At 36.2% G+C, this 7,545-nt stretch overlaps 1 pseudogene; it reads right to left on the bottom strand.

Moving 5' to 3' along the window:
- Positions 1 to 5,744: 5,744 nt before the first annotated feature.
- LOC123808086 lies at positions 5,745 to 6,343 on the bottom strand (annotated as a pseudogene).
- Between the last annotated feature and the right edge of the window lie 1,202 nt (positions 6,344 to 7,545).

The following is a 7,545-nucleotide window of genomic DNA, read 5'->3' as shown; positions in this document are numbered from 1 at the left end:
TTGTAATTTGTACTAGATGCTAATGGAGTATCAGCCCCCCAAAAAAGAATTTTTTTCTAGTTATCTACTTTTTTCTGTCTTGTTGCATTTGAGAAAAATTTCAATGCAGTATTAAATAAAAATGGCATGAACAGGCATCTCTTCCTAGTTTCTGATTTAAAATAGGATAGAATTAGTGTCTCAACACTGGAAATAATATTTGTGAAGGTTTAAAATAATTGGTCTTCTATTCTTTAAATATTAGAGTTGTTTACTTCTATTTCCACTTTAGTGTCTTTGCAAAAAGTGGCTGCTTTTTTTAACATGCTGATGTCTTTCCAACATTCACTGATAAGCTCCAACACTTTAGAAAATGTATGTAAAATTTTCAACTAGATGTCTTCAGTATTAGTATAATGAACATCTGCATAATTTCTCCCTTCATTCATTGCCTATTGTTCCGTTATCCTATACACTTTACAAATGCATTACTAAGATATATATATATATATGCACTAGATATGTAGTATATATGTATGTGTTCACTTATAAGTGTCAGATATACTTTATCATGTGCATATCTTCATCATAAGGACTTTTTATATAAAACCGCATGTAATTATTACATCTATGAAAATTAATAATATTTCTCTAATATTGTCTATACTTGACACATTGGTTTCCCTATTTATTTTACATATACTCTTTCAATAACTTTAATATGGTATAATTTATATATCATAAAATTTACTAATTTGAAAAATACAGATTAATGTGATAATTTTTAGTAAATGTACAAAGTTGGATACAAGCAACACAATCCAATTTTAAAACATTTCTGTCACACCAGAAGGATCCCTCGTATCTACAAGCAGTCCCTGGCCAACCCTTCACTCACTTCCAGCCCCAGGCAATCACTAATCCAACTTCCTTCTCTCCAGATTTGTCTATTCTGAGCATGTTATAGAAATGCAATATACAATATGTGGTGCTTTGTGACTGGGTCAATTCACTTGGCAAAGTTAGTTTAAGGTTTCATACATGTTTTAATAACTATTAGAAATGTATTCCTTGTATTAGCAAGTAGTATTAATTGTATTCTATGGATATACTGTCTTTCTGTAAAATTCTAGCAAATCCAAACTAATCTATAGTGACTCTATAGACCCTATAATCTATAGACAACCAATCATTTGTTGCCTAGGAATGGAGGGTGGGAGGAGGCAGCATTTGGCAAGGGGAGGAGGTCACGAGTGCCAAGGGAGTGAGGAAACTTTGGGGATGATGGACACGTTTATCACTCGCTTGTGGTTCTTGATTCCTTGGTGTATGCTCAGCAATCATACACTTTAAATATATGTAGTTTATTGTCTATCGTACTTCTAAATAATGTCTTTTAAGAAAAATAAAAGACAAAAAGGAGGATGAGACAAAAGGAGGTTGAGGGAGGTTTGTGTGTATGTGTGTAGGTGTTGCATTTAATCTTCTAAAATACTCTCCATATATACATATATGTACAAGTACATATATATATACATCTATAGACATATGCATCTATATATCTGTATCTATATACATATCTATATGCATATACATATATATATATAGAGAGAGAGAAGATAAACATTCTGTTGTTGCTGTTAGATATTTATCTTGTTCCTCCAACACCCCAGGAGTTCTGTTTCCCTGAGTATTGGATTACATTACCTAATTTTGATATTGGTATTAGGATCCCTGAGATGGGCTGGTATCGTTTTATTGTTCCCTGGATCCAGTTTTTGTTGTTGGAGCTTGCTATACTGTAAGTATCCTGTGAAGGAACTGAAGCAAAAAGCTCCCTTAGGTCTGAGTTTTGTCTTTCTGAGCTCCAGCACAGGGAGACTCAGCATCTGGGCTTTTTGGGATTCAAAGAAATTCTCCATCCTTTTGGAATTCGAGAATACTCACACGTGCTCAGTGGTGACCGTCGGCAAGAGGTCCTCGAGGCTCTAAGTTGAAAACTTGTACCTGGATGCGCTGCCCTCTCACCCTCCCCTCTGCAACCCCATATTCTCTAGTCCCTCCCAAGCAGGCCTGGGCAGGACGCTGCCATCACATCTCTGACAAGACTCCAAGACAGCCCACGGCACCCTCCGCTCCCTGGCATGAACTCCACGTCCAAACAGCTGGTCCGCAATGGGATGTGTCAGCCTCAGAAGAGGGGGTACTTCCAGGGATGCCCTAATGTCTCAGGTGTTTCAAGAGATGTGTTTTCCGATGAAAACAGTGGCTGTGTTTATGATGTCTGAATAGTTCACAGGCTTCCTGAGAGCACAGCTTAGACTGAGGACAGAGCTATGCAGCCTGTGTACTCCTAACACTTTTCAGGAGAGCTTCTTTTTTTAATTGGTCTTTTTAATCTGTAACGGAGTATGGGCTCACGGACTGTTGGCGATTGAAATTAAATCTGATTTATCTTTTAATATTGTACTATATTCTAGTGTAATTGAGTAGGGACCAATGCCAGTTGTGTGATGGGCAGTCAGCTTATCCAACATGACAGAGATAGATTTCCAAGAAGACAGAGTCTGCACTTCCGGTGTACAAGGGTGTGAGTAGACCATATCAGCAACATTTAATTATTTTGTAGGTAATTATTCATTTGAGGAATGCAGCTTTTCAGAGAAGCAGAAAAAGAATACAGACCCATACAATCACAATTTGTCCAAGTACACTGGTTAGTGAAAAACCATAATTAGTTTTCCATTAAATTTGCATGAATTGACTTAAAAAATAACAGGGAGGAGTTAAATGCATGCATTTAAGAACAAAAGTTTGAATGTGAGTTATCATTAAAATATAGGCTGATTTTTTTTAGGCAAAAGTACAACAAGTGATAATTTCTCTGATTTAAATTAAAAGCTAATCAGTGTTTTTAAAAGAAAGTCACTTAAAATGCAAAGTATCATAAAATACATTCTGAAAACCCAATGGGAAATTCCATTATAGATACATTCTAATCTTACTTGTGGGCTAAATTTTCAGTTTCTGCATGGAACTTCAGTTACCAGAGCTCAGTGGCTGGGCTAAATATTGTATCACTAGAACAATACCTAATTATCTGTATTTTGTTTGCTAAACTAATCTTATAAATGTGCTTCTATCAGTATTGATGAAATAACAGCAGCTTTATTGGTGAGAAGTATGAACTCTATCCAAACACACAGCCTTAAGAAAAAAGACTGCCACTATTTGATTTCACAAAGTGGAGAATCTTGTCAAAAATGTAGATTAAATAATGGAATGGAAAGATGGATTACTCCACTCATAAATCTCAATTTTGGCTTGAATTAGCTTCTTTCTAGGGAAAATAATTTTCTTTCTTATCATAAATACTTTTCTAAGATTTAACATCACGGACCAAAGCTTTTCTCTTTGAGCCACCCAGACACTCCACTCCATCAAACTCACCTGGCAAACCCTGGCTCTGGTTTTAAAACCAGACTGTAAAATTCTCCAGTTAATGTTCTGATACACTTTGTTTAAGATTACAACCTGCTGCCTACACCACACCTGTTCCGGTGCAGCTGCACGCAGGTGGAGAGGCACATGGCCTCTGCTCTCTCACTTTCCAAACTGACTATTTTAAATCTCTTGGTTGTCCTCACATCTCAAGCTTCGCTTCCAGTAGATTCACCCAGAAGAGAATATTTTATCAACTCCCATTCTCACGTACCGTAACTACCTCCAGTGGTACAGTACTCTACAGTTTCCCCATACTCTGAATGAACAGTGAGGCTGGCTGAGACCACCGCCTTTATCTGGGCCTGGAATTCCTTTTCCTCTTGCATTTATGAGCACTGATCTCTAGTCCAGGAATTCTTTCCTCTTTGTAATATATTATTAGTTTTCCCTGTAAAGAAAACATATACTCCTGGCTGGTGTAGCTCAGTGGATTGAGCGTGGGCTGTAAACCAAAGCATCGCAGGTTCAATTCCCAGTCAGTGCACATGCCTGGATTGCAGGCCACGGCCCCCAATAACCACACATTGATGTTTCTCTCTGTCTATCTCCCTCCCTTCCCTCTCTAAAAATAAATAAATAAAATCTTAAAAAAAAGAAAACATATACTTATTTGGAAGTAAGGTAGGAAGATTACTTTGTGCTTCCCTAAAATTACACAAGAGCATTTTCTTATAATCATGCTTAAGACAACAATAGTATGGTGGTTACCAGAGGGAAAGGGGGTGGGAGGAGGCCGAAGAGGGAAAATGTGAGTTAAGTGATGGAAGGAGACATGACTGGGAGATGGCAAACACACAATACAATATACAGATGATGTATTATGGAATTTCACACTTACATAACTTTATTAACCCATGCCACCCTAATAAATCCAATAAAAATTTTAAAGAGTCTTCTAACCCTTGGGAATATATTTTTCCCTAAAAGAATTTATTTAAAAATGAAACATACTACAAATTAAAAGAATTTTTCAGTGAGCAACTATGTATTTATAACTACACTTCTAAAATTAATGTTTTACTATACTTGCTTTATCACATCATTCCATCAATTTACCCCTCTACACATCCATTTATCTGTCTTATATTTAGTGCATTTTAAAATAAATTATAATAATAATAATTTATATAATTTTGTTTGATGTACTATTTCCTGTTGATTATGGCCTCAAACCTGTAAAGTTCTATGTTAACTTGTAGAAAGCTTGATAATTTGCAAATTATTTCCATCTGGAAAGATACAAATGATTTCTGTCCTACTGGAAAAAAATGACTCCAAAGATTATAGATTAATTATTGTAAGATATCGGGCTGTTGTGTTTATACCTTTTCATCCTTATCCCCACATTCTTTTTTCCCAATCTCTACTTTTTCTGAATCTTTTTTACCATTGTGCTGGTTCTCTCACGAACAGGGAAATAAAGAGTTGTCCCCCACTCCATACCTGTATGAGACTAAGATTTAGTAACTTTCTGGTATTTATGCTTTCATACCCTCACTCAGATATTTTCCATTATCACAGACATGTGCTATTATTTCATCCAAAAGAACCGTCTCTGGACTCCACTTCCATTTTAACCATTATCTCCTCCTTTCCATTTTATAGCAAAACTCTTCAGAAGAATGAATGCACTCAGTACTTTCTGGAACTCATAATATTAGACTATCTCAACTCTCCATCAAGCTATCTTACCAAGATCTAATCCTGTCCACAACATTTAATTCAATGATCTGATTCCACATTTTACTTAAAAGCAGGATGTCACACCATTTATCTTTCCATTCTCTTTGAAACTCCTTCAGCCTTCATATCCAGTATACCATTTTTCCTGGTTTTTCTTTCTTTCCCACTGTATGATCTTTTTTATTATTATTATTAAGTTTATTGGCATGACATTGCTTAATAAAAGTATACAGGTTTCAAGGGTAAAACTCTATAATACATCATCTGTAGTACATTGTATTTTATATTCACCACCCCAAACCAATGGTGATGGAAGGATGGATGGATGGATGCTTTTCTTAATTTCCTTTGCTGGTTGTGTTTTCTTTTTCCCATTGTTTAGTTTTTATTTTATACTCATAAACTTCACTCTGCAATGCAGCTAGACTTGGAAGGAGTAAGGAAAATATGGAACCCAGTGAACTGCAGCAAGAGTGTGAAGGTTCTAGAACATTCCCAGCAGATGGGGGTTAAGGGGTGCTCTTCTGAGCTACAGAAGGGACAGTCTGGTGGTGAAGATGAAACACAAGTCAAATGTATTAGACTTGTCCACAGTCAGCAATGGTGATCTTCTTTCCAGTCTTGCCATTCCTGGACCAGAGCGTTCCATGGCTACCTCGACATCCATGCCATCTTTCACCTGGTAAGAGACCATGTCACTTGCCATCCAACCACTGGGTCTTGCCAGTGCTGATGAAAAACTGGGAACCATTTGTGTTGGGTCCAGCATTTGCCAGGACAAGATGCCAGGACCCATATGTTCCGGGATTAAATCCTCATCGCCATATTGCTCCCCAGAGATGATGGAGTTGCAGCCTGTGCCATTATGGCCTGTGAAGTCACCACCCTGGCACAGCAATCCCAGAACCATTCTGTGAAACTAGAACTCTTTATAACCAAATCCCTTCTCCCCAGTGCTCAGGAAAAGAATGTTTTCTGCTGTCTTTGGAACTTTGTCTGCAAACGGCTTGGAGGAGGAGCAGCCCAAGGGCTTGTGGTCAACAGAGATGTTGAAGAACATGGCGGGGTTGCCCAGGACCAGAGCTGGGCACAGGGAGCTGTGGGGTAGTGACACCTGAGAGGCCTCCTTTGTTCTTTTTCTTCTCCCAGACTCTTCATGGTGGTGGCTGGGATACATGGATCTCAGTGACTGTATGTTCTGTGCTTTAAATCTACAAGTAATCAAATAGAGAGGTGTTTTTTTTTTTATCAACTGGCTATTTAAAAATGCATTGTTGATCACGTACATTTTCCATGTGTATTAATCTCAACACAAATAGTTGAGCAGTAGTGAATTTAAATTAATATCAATCCATAAGATATATCTATTATATACTACAGCTTATAAGATGATTTTCTACCATATTTAGAGATAAATTTGAACTTTTATTGTAACTATACCTTTATTGTACTTGCAAATGATAGAATTATTAGGCTTTGCTTTGACATTATTTCATAACTACCATAATGTTTTCTTCAAACCAATTATTTTGGCATTTTTACAAAAATGTGTGAATATTTAACATATAATTATCTTTTACAAATTTTCTCTAAAAGGTAGCATATCTCAACATTCATCAGGAGGACTTTTACATCTCTTGGAAATTCCCTGTTTAACTGAAAAGGCAATTTAATTGTGGTTTTTAACTTAGTGACTTGCTTGCTGGATAGAAACTCTGCATCACTAATACATGAAGTATGGTAGTTACCGTTTTGCATTTGATTGTAGCTGGAGACCTTCCAGTTCATAGAACAATCCCACTCTGATCATTTTAAGCAGAGTGCTAAACTCCCTCAGAAAATAGCTGGTTGGAAGCAAATAGTTTCTTTTGTGAAGTAGAAAATGTCAGATTCTACTTCATGGTAAGTGATGACAGTTTCTTTCATCATACCTATGATAATACCTATAGATTTTATGAACATTTGTTCATCTTACTCTAAGATAGTAAGGGATTAAATAATCCTTATATTTGCATGTATACATACAAATGAAGAGGGTACTTTATAAAAACAACAATACAATTTAGATTTTTTGTTTTGCCACATTACCCTCTACATTTATGAAATTCTTCCTTTGCAATTGTCCCTGACCTACTTATGAGCTCAATGAAAATCTCATTGCAAATAATCTTACTTTATTTTTAAACCTCAGCCATATACCTTATCTTCTCAATCGGAACTAAAATACTTCTAGTTCTGGATAACTTTAGGCTATTTCCGTGAAATGAAATACTTAAGCAAAAGCATTTAGAAGAATTTGAAATATTTAAGTAACATGTTGTACAGGCTATTTTGTAAGAAAGATGACAAATACATTTTGAGCAAAATATGCCTTTATAC

The sequence above is a fragment of the Phyllostomus hastatus genome, unplaced genomic scaffold (assembly GCF_019186645.2).
Source record: "Phyllostomus hastatus isolate PE091 unplaced genomic scaffold, TTU_PhHast_1.1 phas_contig_150, whole genome shotgun sequence".
Lineage (NCBI taxonomy): Eukaryota > Metazoa > Chordata > Mammalia > Chiroptera > Phyllostomidae > Phyllostomus > Phyllostomus hastatus.
This window is presented reverse-complemented; position numbering and strand designations above follow the sequence as displayed.